Source organism: Leuciscus leuciscus (assembly GCF_965113295.1).
Source record: "Leuciscus leuciscus genome assembly, chromosome: 1".
Classification (NCBI taxonomy): Eukaryota; Metazoa; Chordata; class Actinopteri; order Cypriniformes; family Leuciscidae; genus Leuciscus; species Leuciscus leuciscus.
Window position 1 is genome coordinate 40,128,795 of NC_138725.1, and position 14,371 is coordinate 40,143,165.

At 39.9% G+C, this 14,371-nt stretch overlaps 1 long non-coding RNA gene across 1 annotated transcript; it reads right to left on the reverse strand.

Annotated features, from left to right (window-relative positions):
* Nucleotides 1-3,378: 3,378 nt before the first annotated feature.
* LOC309505523 lies at nt 3,379-4,322 on the reverse strand. The gene is made up of 3 exons (XR_014208472.1): nt 4,277-4,322; nt 3,603-3,662; nt 3,379-3,460 (listed from the first exon to the last, which is right to left on the reverse strand). It is a non-coding gene; the product is annotated as an uncharacterized lncRNA (long non-coding RNA).
* Nucleotides 4,323-14,371: the final 10,049 nt, after the last annotated feature.

Below are 14,371 nucleotides of genomic sequence, written 5' to 3' on the forward strand. Positions count from 1 at the left end.
TTGTATGTACTGGCAGGGTAGAGTAGTGCGGTACGAACTCTATGTGTTTACTGATGTATACGCTAGTTCATTGACAGATTGATGTTACAGCTAATGGTCATGAAAAACTTTTTTTTGGTAAATGCTTGTCAGTGATGCGTAACGTTATTTATGCAGTGTTAGGTACAACTGTCAGGGCTGAAGCACTGACATAAGGTCACGGCTGGAATGTTTCTTAGCAAAACCAGCTTTATACTGACCCTCGTTTATAAAGCAGTCTGGTGAGAAATGATTCGCGCAAACATGAAAGCATTGACGTTGATCGTGGGGAATATTCCCTTCGAAAACAAAACTCAGCCACTGCGTCTTCAGCGGTTTGGATTTAGGAACATCAAAATGACTGCTGTGTTCTTTATTGCATTATTATTTTTATTATTATATGATGGTTGTATATAGGCACTGCCAACACACACTTCAGTACAATCAACTTGTAAAAGTGCATGTACCATTATATGACCCCTTTAATACAGCAGAAACACACTTTAAAAATGCAAAAGCTGGGTTATTCTGGTGGTAACAAACCAGTACTAAAGAGTGCAATAGAGCTACATTCAAATGCCTGCACTATCCTGATGTGGCGATACTCAGGTAAGTTGCAATAAACATCCGGTGAAATAATCTAATGATCGACCATGTTACTTAACTTAATATAACTTTTGATTGTAACTATGTAATTTGTGACTTCAAAAATAGCGATATTGTTTAGAACATGAGTTGTTTACAGATGGCGCATGCACTCTAGTAGCGATCTACTGCAGGTGTTGCGGGCACCTGTTGTTTTCGAAACATTAAAGATATATTTTTTAGCGTTTTTGCCTTTTATCATCATAGGACAGAATGTAGAAAGGAAGCGAAGTGGGAGAGAGAGAGAGAGAGAGAGAGAAGGAAGGGATCAGGAAAAGGTACACAAGTTGGGATTTGAACTCGGGTCACCGCAATACTTTACTAGTCAGCAAGCTGCCCAAGAGGCTATAGGGGCCAAGTAGCCTGCTTCAGTTTTGTAAATATTAGAACATCATTGTGTCAGAAACATGGGGGGAACAGAATCTGACGGCCAATAATCCAGCTGTCGGAATCCGTTCCCCCACCCATATGATGAGAGATGTTGATGTAGTGTCTTAAAAGATGCTGATTCCATTCTGTGTAGATGGAGCTTAACCAGCAACAGTTTAAAGACTTATTTTTTGGTGTTATTGCCTGTTCTCATAATAGGACAGTATGTAGAAAAGAAGTGAAGTGGGAGAGAGAGAGGAGGACGGGATCAGGAAAAGGTACATGAGTTGGGATTCAAACTTGGGTCACACAAAGCACAACTGCAATAAGTCAGCAAGCTGCCCACTAGGCTATAGGGACCAAGTAGCTTTTTTTCAGTTTGGTAAATATTAGAACCTCATTTTGTAAGAAATATGGGGGGAACAGAATCCAGCTGTCGGAATCCGTTCCCCCACCCATATGATGAGAGATGTTGACGAAATGGCTTAAAAGATGCTCATTTTGTTCCCTGTGTGGATGGAGTTTCACCAGCTTCAGTTTGATAAATATTAGAACCTCATTGTTTCAGAAACATGGGGGGAACAGAATCCGACGGCCAACAATACAGCTGTCAAAATCCGTTCCCCCACCCCCATGATGAGAGATGTTGACGTAGTGGATTAAAAGATGCCGAATCTATTTTGGGTGTAGATGGAGCTTAACCAGCAACAGTTTAAAGACTTACTTTTTTGGCGTTTTTTTTTGCCTTTTTTCATAATAGGACATATTGTAGAAAAGAAACAAAGTGGTAGAGAGAGAGGAGGACGGGATCAGGAAAAGGTGCACGAGTTGGGATTTGTACTCGGGTCACCAAAAGCACAACTTTACAGTAAGACAGCAAGCTGACCACTAGGCTATTGGGGCCACGTAGCTGTATTTTATTTTGTAAATATAAGAACCTCATTTCGTAAGAAACATGGGGGAACAGAATCCGACGGCAAACAATCCAGCTGTCGGAATCCGTTCCCCCACCCATATGATGAGAGATGTTGATGTAGTGGCTTAAAAGATGCTGATTTTGGTCTCTGTGTGGATGGAGTTTCACAAGCATCAGTTTGATAAATATTATAACCTCATTGTGTCTGAAACATGGGGGGAACCGAATCTGACGGCTCTTCCTTTTAACATCATCAGCTCCTCCTGTGGTTATTAACTTCATCTCATCTGACCAACTGAGTGTTTAAATCCAGCTAGAATTGCTATTGGTGACACTGTCCTACAGTGAAGTGTTGCGTTACATGTGTGAAACGTGTGAGACGTGCATACTGTTAATCACACTGGCTCAACACACATCTGCTCTGAACAGTTTACAGGCTATTATTTGCATTTCTCTTAGTTTCACTTCTTTATTTTAGCAGTTTCCTGCATGCCATTAAACTCTAGAAATAAAATCTTGAAATTAGTAGTGATAAAATTGGTTTGTTACTGAAAATGTTTCCACTATCCATGACTCCTGTATTATAAAACCGTTTTTAAAAGTAAAGTAATTATTAGCATCAGCTTGGTTAAAATAAAACGCATTTGCACATCAGCGTCTATAAAGCAGATATTAACTGTCTTCAGGTAGTGTTTCTACACATGGATTATAACGTTCTGCTTTACTCTCTCCAGCCTTGAGAAATATTTCAGATCCTGCTCTCGGTTATTGAAGCGGGTTCTCAACTATAACTCGCTTCAGTGGACTTTGTTACAGATACATTACGAGCTCATGAAGGGAAGTAACATATTCATAACAAACATCTCAGGAAAGGAGACATATTAAACACAATTGCAGAGGTTTTATTAAGAAAATTAGAAGCAATCATTCAAAATGAAAAAAAAAAGATGACAAAAACAGGAATGAACAGACAAGACACGAATCACCAAATCAGCTCCATCACACAGAACAGAGCGAGGATTATACAGTCTGAGTCTGTCCATTACTGTCTTTAATATTATATTTAAAGCACTGTAGGCAAATATCAATAAAATCCATATGTAAATGAAAATAAATCTGGACCTTTTTTTTTTAATCTTGGTTTTTATAAAAAAAAAAATAAATAAACATGATTATGTCACTATAAGTACTCAGAGATTTTTCCCTAGTTTTCTGAGAAGAAAATAAAACAATGAACAATCATCTGTAAGTTTTTGCCATTGTAAATATTGTTGCAGATTCGCTCTAAACTATTTTATTCTACAGTGCTATTACAGTGCTTTCCTCCCTGCAAAATAAAAGCATTGACTGACCTCTCTTATGTGTTTTTTATCATGATTGCAGATTGTTCCAGAGTGTGCATCATCAGATTGTGTGCGGCTCAAAACTCACCAGCTCTTCTTGCACAGATGATCTGAAGGAGAATCATAGTAGGAGCAGCAAACACTGCGATCTCAACAATAATCACAATCACTGCAGGAAACATGAGAGGAAGAAGAGAAACTGTACATGACTGAAGTCAATGGTATTCAATCAGCAGTTATTGATGAAGCATTTACAGACTGACTGATTGTTTAATGTTATAAAGCTGTCAGTATAAATTAACGTGTCATACCTCTGTATAATGATCCAGCAGTCACACAGACTTCAGCTTCTGATGCTGTATCAGCTGGATCTGTGGATCACGTCTGTTAGTTCAGTTCAACACATAATGCCACATATACACAACATCATCATCACATAATACTTCAGCTTCACATCACAGAAATTATGAATATGTGCATGAGTCTGTCATCTATTATCTTCTTACTTCAATCTCAAGCAGGTGGAGAATGACTATCGCCATTTACCAAAAATATATCTATTTGATGATTTATTCATTCATAGATATTCATGTTAAGTGCGGTTCTAGCACACTAGCATTTATATGTTTGCATAAACATTGAAATATGGAATATCTATTTATTGAAGGCATCTAAAACATACAACGTTTCATGTATGAAAACATTCAAATGCACAAATATTGACGAATCCTTTGAGGTTTCAATCCTAAATTGATGGAATTATCCGGCTGATTTTATTGTGGTGGGATCAAACCGCTGAAGCGAGAGACTGATGATGATGTGTGACAGTGATCATGTGATCATGAACCTTGTGTAGGAGCTGCTGCTGTAGTTCGGCTTCTGACTGGAGTCAGTGTTGGTGAATCAACTGGAGTTGCAGAAGATGCATGTTCAGACGCATCACCTGTAGGACATTAACATCATATTTTACAGTGTTGTTTCTCACCTGAATACTTGACAGTGTATCTGACTGAGGTCTTGAGTTGATTTCTCTGTTGGTTAGACAAAAATCTGGTAATATGAATGAAGTGTGTGCCATTTCGTGCAAAAGTTTGATTTTGATAATGCTATATGTAGTTTTGGTTGCAGTGCTTCATTTTGCAGGATATATTAGATATTTTGCGGTTTGGGTGTGTTGTTTTGTGAATTGTGTTAAGTATTTTGATAAAACCAGCCTAGTTTGCAAAACTGTGTTAGCAATTGGAAAAAACTGTAATACCAACAATGGATGGATGGAAACAATATAAGAGGGAGAGGAGGAAGTGGTGGTGAACAAGGAGGAAGAGGAAGAGGATGAAAAAGAGCAAGGTGTGGAGAATGTTGTCATGGCTGGATCTGGCTTTAGGGTTTTTCCCTTTGCCTGCAGAGACAACACTGGCTACGTTTACATGCAGCCAATAACCAGGGATGGGCAGTATTTCAGATACATGTATTTAAAATACGTATTTGATATACAAAATACTATTTTGTAGCCTATTTTATATTTTAAAGCCTTTGAAAAAATCAAATGTATTTTGTATTTAAATACATTTAAGATGAGTATTTTTGTATTTTCAAAATACATAAAATACTTTTTGCCATTCAACCTCTTTATCAGGCTACTGATTTTGTGCATCAACTAGTTCAGACATTCACTAGCTCAACATTGGATCAGCGATTTCTTTTGGAATAAGGTGAGAATGTCATGATCAATTCTACTTGTTGATTAAAATTAAAATAGTGCATTATTCACTTCAGTTAACATGAAAGAATAAAAGAGCGCAGACAAGTGGGAAAATAGCATTAGCCAATCAGTCTTGACCGATTGTTGATTTTGATCAACTAGCTTGTCAAATGTGTTTAAAGCATTACTGCATGTTAGGGCTGGGTGATATGACATATCATAGTGATGATATAAAGTGTGAATTGATGGAACTTTTTCTAAATCGTTTACATAGATGGGCCTATTTGTGGGGTAAGCTAATTTATCCGTGCAGTTTTTAGTGGGCAGGAATAATTGGAACGTTGGAGTGGAAAAACAAACACTGATGAATGATACACCCCAAAAATCTCCAGCTTTTACTTTTATTATACATAAATAGTGTCAAATGAATCTAAATTAATTCTAATTTAAAAATGTAGATACACTTTCTAATTTGAATAAACTTATAGAAACAAATAAACTAAAATGATTAAAAAGCATTGGACTACCTAAAAAAAAAACTCAAAAAAACTCAAAAGAGTTTGAAATTCAGTTTATGCTGTGGAATCAAAACTGATATTGAGAATTGTGAAACCATGATATTGTTACTGTGACATAAAATTGAGATTTTGGTCATACCGCCCATCCATTTACTTTGCTAGAAAGCAGAAAAGGTTCCCACAGTTTTACATACAGAATGAATTTTTTGATTGTGTTCACCACAAGTAATAGACTACATTGGAACCAGAAATAAGTATATAAATGGCTGCTATTTTGCATAAGTTTATTTGTAATTTCCAGAAAGAAAGAAAGAAAGAAAAAAAGAAAGAGAGGGCAGAGATGTGGTTAGGAATGAAAAGTCAGTAGGCCTGTGTAGTTTCTTCATTCACTGTGACCTATCCCTGCACTGGACGGCCAATTTCACATGTATTTTGTGTATTTTCAAAATACAAAATACTGTATTTGTATTTAAATACATTTTTTCACTCAGTATTTTGTATTTGTATTTAAATACATTTTTCCACACAGTATTTTGTATTTGTATTTTAAATACATTTCCATGTATTTATGCCCATCTCTGCCAATAACCCGTTCAAAACCGGGATATTAGCAATAACCCGGTCGCGCACGGCCATGTAAACACCGGCAAAAACCCGGATATGCTCATATCCCGGTTTTTAAAAACCCGGATATTATCCCTGGGGTACCCCTTTTCTAACCCGAATATTTGGTCATGTAAACGCGTATCGGCATATCCCCATCAAAAGGAACATTGACTACGTTTACATGCAGCCAATAACCCGTTCAAAACCGGGATATTAGCAATAACCCGGTCGCGCACGGCCATGTAAACACCGGCAAAAACCCGGATATGCTCATATCCCGGTTTTTAAAAACCCGGATATTATCCCTGGGGTACCCCTTTTCTAACCCGAATATTTGGTCATGTAAACGCGTATCGGCATATCCCCATCAAAAGGAACATTGATTTGTGTTCTGCGCATGTTCTATTCGCAAGGAATCTTGGTCTTTTGAGTAGAGACGGCGCATACAAAAACCTGCGTGCAGTATACCGGAAGTAAACAAGAAGTAGAGGTAAACATGGCGAGACACAGCACAGCACCACACTTTTGGAGCGAGGAGGAAAGCGCAAACAATTAGATCGCTATCTGCCCCGAACTATTCATTATCCGCGTGCTGCTGCTGTTGTTGTTGTCTTTGGATACAGGAAGAAGAATCGGAAATGACGCACATTGCGTCTTAACGTTGTCCGTACGTCCAGACGCTAACCGTGCGTCGCCGTTTACATCGGGATATTGCCAGTTGATTACAAATTCCATGTATACAGGAGTAACTCTCTCTGCTCACGCATGTAAACGGGTTATTCCTAATGTTTCAGAAACCCAAATAGTGACCTTAACCCGACCATAACCCGATATTTGACAGCATGTAAACGTAGTCATTGACAACAGCAGCAGCACGGGGATAATGAATAGTACGGGGCAGATAGCGATCGCCTTTGTTTGCGCTTTCCTCCTCGCTCCAAAAGTGTGGTGCTGTGCTGCGTCTCGCCATGTTTACCTCTACTTCTTGTTTACTTCCGGTATACTGCACGCGGGTTTTTGTATGCGCCGTCTCTCCTCAAAAGTGAGCGTGCGCGACCGGGTTATTGCTAATATCCCGGTTTTGAACGGGTTATTGGCTGCATGTAAACGTAGTCATTGATTTGTGTTCTGCGCATGTTCTATTCGCAAGGAATCTTGGTCTTTTGAGTAGAGACGGCGCATACAAAAACCCGCGTGCAGTATACCGGAAGTAAACAAGAAGTAGAGGTAAACATGGCGAGACGCAGCACAGCACCACACTTTTGGAGCGAGGAGGAAAGCGCAAACAAAGGTGATCGCTGTCTGCCCCGAACTATTCATTATCCGCCTGCTGCTGCTGTTGTTGTTGCCTTTGGATACAGGAAGAAGAATCGGAAATGACGCACATTGCGTCTTAACGTTGTCCGTGCGTCGCTGTTTACATCGGGATATTGCCAATTGATTACAAATTCCATGTATACAGGAGTAACTCTCTCTGCTCACGCATGTAAACGGGTTATTCTGAATGTTTCAGAAACCCAAATAGTGACCTTAACCCGACCATAACCCGATATTTGACAGCTTGTGATGTGGGTAAAGTCCTCCGGCCGGACCCAACATGAAGACATGATGCTGAGGCAGAATCAGTCTCTCTCACTGACCTTGATCTAGCAGTTGCACAACTCTTCTGAGTGACTGTAACATGCTTTTCATTTAGAGTTTTTTTACTGTAACCTTTTTGGCTTTTGCTGTTGAGTCACTGTATTTTCACAGTATGCAAGTGCTGAATATACAGACATTCAATACTACAATATTCAGTACAATACTGTATACAGTGCATACAGTATACAATTTGTTCACCATACTACTGTGTAAGCTGTCCATACTTTTTTATGCAATTTCAAAATGTGTTAACTTTATTACAATATCTCTTTTTTCTGTAACTGCATGCTTTGTATTATGTGTTCTCCGTTTTTTTTTATGCAGTGTCTAATGAATGATCTGTAGTGTTTATAATATTGACTGGCTGTGTGTATGATCTGAAAGCATTGTTTGATTTTGAGCACTGATGAAATGGTTTTGAGGCAATTTGATTTTGCCAAAAGAGTCAGAGGTTCACTGAATGTGGTTTAAATTTATTTATTTTTGTCTTTAAGGTTTTGACAAAGTTGAGCGATGGTTTCAAGAAATGTGTTTTAGCAATTCAGTTACACCAAATCTGTTACACCAACCAATCATGGCTTTAGAATAGGCCAAAGGTCAAGTCAAGTCAAGTTTATTTGTATAGCGCTTTTCACAATACAGATTGTATCAAAGCAGCTTCACAGTATTAAATTAAAATAATACAACAAAGTTTGTTTCAAGAGGAATTTATTGATTGATAAAATTAAATTAAATATCCCCAAAATATCCCCAAGTTATAGTTATAGCTAGAGTTATATCCCCAAGTTATAAGTTAAGGTCAAGTTATAGGTTTTTCGGACTGTGTAATACTGTATTCACAACCAAAAATGCTTACAGTAAAAAATGAAATAGTTTGGTTTCAATCTTGCTTACCGTGAATTTTTCAACATCTCTCTGCCAATTACTTTCAGTCTTGTACAGAAATGTACATAGAAACTCATGAAAGAAGAACTTCAGGTTTTGCAAAACTGTGTTTTTATGATATATCCTAAATATAAAATTATGGTGTTTGCAACCTAAGTGTAACGGTCACCAGCTGGAGTGCCCTTGAGAGCCACCAGAGGGCACTCCACATAAGACTATAACTCACTGCCCGGACTCATCATCACTGATCACATTCACCTGTACCTCATTATCCTGTTAGTCTCAGTCTATTTATACCATGTTCATTCATTCACTCACTGCGAAGTCTTGTTTAAGTGTTACACTGCAATTCTGAGCGTTTTCCCTGGTTTCTTGTCTTATGGTTTATTTGGATTTCTTGCCCTGTTCCCTGGATTACTCTTTTGCCTCTGGTCCATGCCTGTTTTGTAGCGATGGGCAGATCGAGGCTTCGTGAAGCAATGAAACAGTTGAACCAAATGGGCCATATTGTTTCGAGGCTTCGAATCAATCCGACACCCATCTCAACGGTGACACCTAGTGGTCACTTGCAGGTGTTGATCTGAAACAACCTTGACGAGCCATTAAAAAAATGTGTTGTTTTTTTATTATTGTATTTTTCTAATATGTGAAGCTTGTAACCTATAGGCTCCTCACTGTGCATAATGTTATTTTGGTCCAGCAAAATGAATATTAATAAAAGAAATCAAGCCACAATGTCTAACTTTTTTAGAGATTTTTATTAAAAAATATTAATTTTTCTGCTGTGGAAGGACTTAGCCTACTTCTTTTTTTACAGATAATTTCTCCAGCCTTTGAAAAAATCCTCTCACAAGGGACACTTGTTGCTGGCATGCAAAGATATTTTTTAGCTATAGGACATACAAATGAGGAAAGATTACTGCTCTCTCTTTCCAGTAAGTTAGTGGATCATTAGTTCTGGGCAAATTTCAAATTCTCCTCAAATGGCGCATCATGGATGATGTATTGTTCTAGTAGGCTAGCTGCCGATCACAATACACACATCTCACTTTATTTGGGGTTTCTAAACGGAAATGCTCCCACACCACAGATGTACGGCATCTCTTCTGGGGAGCCTCCATTTTATCTATCTATCCAAATCTATCTATCTATGTATCTATCTATATGAATCTATCTATGTATCTAGATATGTATCTATAATCTATCTATATACAGTATGTATCTATCTATAATCTATCTATGTATTTATATATGTAGGCTATATATAATCTATCTATATATGTATCTATCTATTAATCTAGCTGTCTATATATATTTATATCTATGTATCTATTAATGTGTCACTATATACATACTCTGTCTGTCTCTAGCCTATCAGTCAATGTGTTGTGTAAATTTAAATGTAAGCCTAAATAGCCTATAACTAATCAAATCGCACTATCACCAAAAATCCGCCATCTCAAAATCAAACTCCTCTCACAAAAACCCACAAGGTCAATATGCGTTGATTTCACTTTTATACAGATGTGCGATTGTGTGGTCTGTTCCCGACCGTGTCAATCAAACGCTGATTCGGCGGACCACACCTGATGAAACACTTAGTGAAACACTTCGAGGCTTCGTTTGGCCATAGTCACGTGACATGGGTGTTTTGAATCACGCTTCGGATCAGTGTTTCGAAACATCTGCGCTTCGGGATCTCGCAAAGCTTCGGAACGAATGTTTCGCGTCAGCCATCCCTACTGTTTTGTTTGTTTCTTTGTTGGTTTGTTTGGACTGCCTACCTGTGTTTTGACCTTTTGCCTGTACACTGGATATGCCTCTGGATTACCCACAATAAAGCTGCGTTTGGATCTTAACCCTCGTGTCTCGGAGCAGTTTTGTAACAGAAGACTTCGCCAACACTGATCCAGCAGCCAAGTAAGACCCAGACCCATCATGAATCCAGCAGCACAGATCATGCGTCTCCGTCAGGGAGACCAGCCCATTGAGGAATACGTCATGGACTTTTTGGAGCCGGCTCGCCTGACCTGTATGGACGAGTTATGTCTGATGATCTTTTTTCGTGGAGGACTATCCGAGGTGCTTAGCTCCGTAATGCCACTTTATCACCCTAGCTGGACTCTAAAACAGTATGTTGACTTGGCCCTGCAACTGAGTGGCTCAACTTTTTCTGTGGGTTTCACGTCAGTCCTGCCGAGCCAGAGCCAGAGCTTCACGTCAGTCCTGCCGAGCCAGAGCCAGAGCTTCACGTCAGTCCTGCCGAGCCAGAGCCAGAGCTTCACGTCAGTCCTGCCGAGCCAGAGCCAGAGCTTCACGTCAGTCCTGCCGAGCCAGAGCCAGAGCTTCACGTCAGTCCTGCCGAGCCAGAGCCAGAGCCTCAGGACAGTCCTGCCGAGCCAGAGCCAGAGCCTCAGGACAAGATGATCCCTGCCGAGCCAGAGCCTCAGGACAAGATCGAGCCAGAGCCTCAGGACAAGATGATCCCTGCCGAGCCAGTGTCTTCGGACAAAATGGCCGCCGCATCCTCTGAGCCCGTTCCTGTTCCTGAGCCCGTTCCTGTTCCTAAGCCCGTTCCTGTTCCTGAACCGTCGTCTCCGCCCCGGCCGCCTGAAGGGTCGTCTCCTCCCCGGCCGCCTGCTCAGCCTGCTCCGCCCCGGTCGCCTGCTCAGCCTGCTCCGCCCCGGTCGCCTGCACTGCCTGCTCCGCCCCGGTCGCCTGCACTGCCTGCCCTGCCCCGGTCGCCTGCTCCGCCCCGGTCACCTTCACAGCCTGCTCCACCCTGGTCGCCTGCACAGCCTGCATTTCCAGGTCCTCTTCCGCTCCACGGGCCTGGCCCTCCATCCCGCCCCCGGGTCCGCCTCCGCTCCACCCCCCTCCTGGACAGTTTTAGGAGCGTCTGGAATCTGCACCTTAAAGGGGGGGCTATGTAACGGTCACCAGCTGGAGTGCCCTTGAGAGCCACCAGAAGGCACTCCACATAAGACTATTATCACTCACAAACTACATTTCCCATAACTCACTGCCCGGACTCATCACTGATCACATTCACCTGTACCTCATTATCCTGTTAGTCTCAGTCTATATATTCCATATGCATTCACTCACCGCGACGTCTTGTTTAAGTCAAGTTTATTTGTATAGCGCTTTTCACAATACAGATTGTATCAAAGCAGCTTCACAGTATTAAATTAAAATAATACAACAAAGTTTTTTCAAGAGGAATTTATTGATTGATAAAATTAAATTAAATATCCCCAAAATATCCCCAACTGAGCAAGCCAAAGGCAACAGTGTTTAAGTGTTACACTGCAATTCCGAGCGTTTTCCCTGGTTTCTTGTCTTTTGGTTTATTTGGATTTCTTGCCCTGTTCCCTGGACTACTCTTTTGCCTCTGGTCCCTGCCTGATTTGTTTGTTTCTTTGTTGGTTTGTTTGGACTGCCTACCTGTGTTTTGACCTTTTGCCTGTACACTGGATTACGCCTCTGGATTACCCACAATAAAGCTGCGTTTGGATCTTAACCCTCGTGTCTCGGAGCAGTTTCGTAACAGAAAGACAAATGTTTGCTTTTGAGATGTGTTTGTGATATTTTGAATGCAGTGCTTCATTTTGCAAGAGATGTGAGGCATTTTGCATTTTTTTTGTGTGCAATTCTTGGATTTCTGTGTAAAGTTTTGAGAAAAGAGGCAAAGTTTTGAAAATGTGTACAAGCAGTTTACACAGATAAAATAGTGTTGAGGCAATTGTTTGATTTTTGCCTGATGAGGCAGAGGTTCTCTGAATGTAGTTTGAAGATTTGGTTTTGTGTTTAAGGTTTTGAGAAAGTGAGTGATGGTTCAGAGAAATGTGTTTTAGCAATTCAGAAAAACTGTAAATAACTGTATATAAAATATTGATTTGACTAAGTTTAATATTTTTTTAGCTCACCAAATGCAAAACTTCCACAAAGATAAAACGTTCCTAGCAAGCGTTTAGCGCTGCTGACTTCAGTAACCCAGATGAGCCTGTGTTACCTGTTTTCAGAGGTTGTTATGTAAGGGATAATGTAGAGTGAGGCGGTTGTTATAGCGAATACAACCCCAACAGGCTGATCGGGACTTGGGGTTGTACTGAAGGGGTTGTATTCACTATAACAACCGCCTCGCTCTACATTATCCCGCTTATTACATGGCTACCCACCAAATCAATAATTTGACACAAAATATTGATTTAAAAAGGAGTTTATTGATTTAAAAACTATTGTATTGCTTCCGCTAAAGAAAATAGTCCGTTCCGTCTCTACGGTTAGAATCCTGCGTCCATAGCAACGCTCTGTTTATCATGGCAACGGTGTGTTATCAAGAAATAACAGACCGCATTCTACATTGGAATTCAACCAAGCCATGTAATAACTGGGAATAACACACCGCTGGATGGCGCAATTTACCAATCAGAATCAAGTATTCCACAGAGCTGTGTATTAGTTTTTTTTCAATTGCTTAAGCACAATTTTGAAAACAGGGCCTGGTTTTTCAAATCCCTTCACACAATTAGCACAACACTACACCAAAGTAGCACAACACTTCAGATCATTTGCAAATGGAACACTTTAACAAAGTCTCATAAAAACCTTATTTTGTTGTCATAACAAACACAACCATCATATGGTCTGATTCTGTTTGAATCAGTTAAACAATCCTGTGCTCAACCTAAAACACATTTAGCATTTACGCAGAGAAAGTGTAAAAATAAATTCACCAACACCACATGACACCAATTGTGCAGACTAACGAAAATATTCATTTCTTTTCATGTACTCAAATCAGTCAATACTGAACATTTCAACAAAACATTCATAACAAAACATTTTCCAGCCTTCATACAGTATTACTGAACGTACCATTGTACTGTAAGCAGTAATACTATAACATAAATTACATATCAAGTTCAGTACCAAAAAAAAAAAAAAAAAAAACTCTCCGCCTTGCTGGATCTGGCCACAGGGCCTCGTCAACATCACAGGCTATATTTTCATTTGCAAGGCAACGTGGGCAGAATCTTTTGGAGTGACGAATACACCTTTGTATGAATGCTGCTTCAATTTGATCAAATTCCCTCTTCCTCTTCGGATTCCCCCTCTCATCCGCACTCTCCCTCTCTGGCCCTGTCCCAAATGGTGCTCTTCATGTGGACTTTCGGTCTTGTGGACTTAAATTGTGCGTGCTCGCTGAGTCTACGAGTCTGTAGGCCGTCCCATTCAGCATTTTAACGCTCTGAAGTGTGCTCAGCAGCGCCCCCTTTGTACCCTTGAAGCGGTCTTCCACGAAGCCCGCATAGATGCAGGCTCCACACACTTTAACTACCCAGAAATCCTTGCGAAAGGCCAATCAGACAACGGATGGGAGGAGATTTCGCTCACGGATAATTTGACATGGCTGAGAATATAATATTACAGGTTATACAAACATTATGGTCATCGACCAGTGGTTGATGTCTCAAACATAATACAGTTTTTTACAATCGCTGTGACAATTTTTTCAATACTTTTAACAAATTTCCTAAACTCTTAACGCACCAACACACCTACAACACACAATTGGCAAAACAGTTAATTTCATGCTCAAAATCACACATTGTAAACTAAACTCCAACACTAATTTTCTAAATACAATAATAAACTATGTTGTTATCTGTTCTGATATACAGTGTTAAAGCATTGGTAAATTTGGCAGTAAAAATCCAGTGTT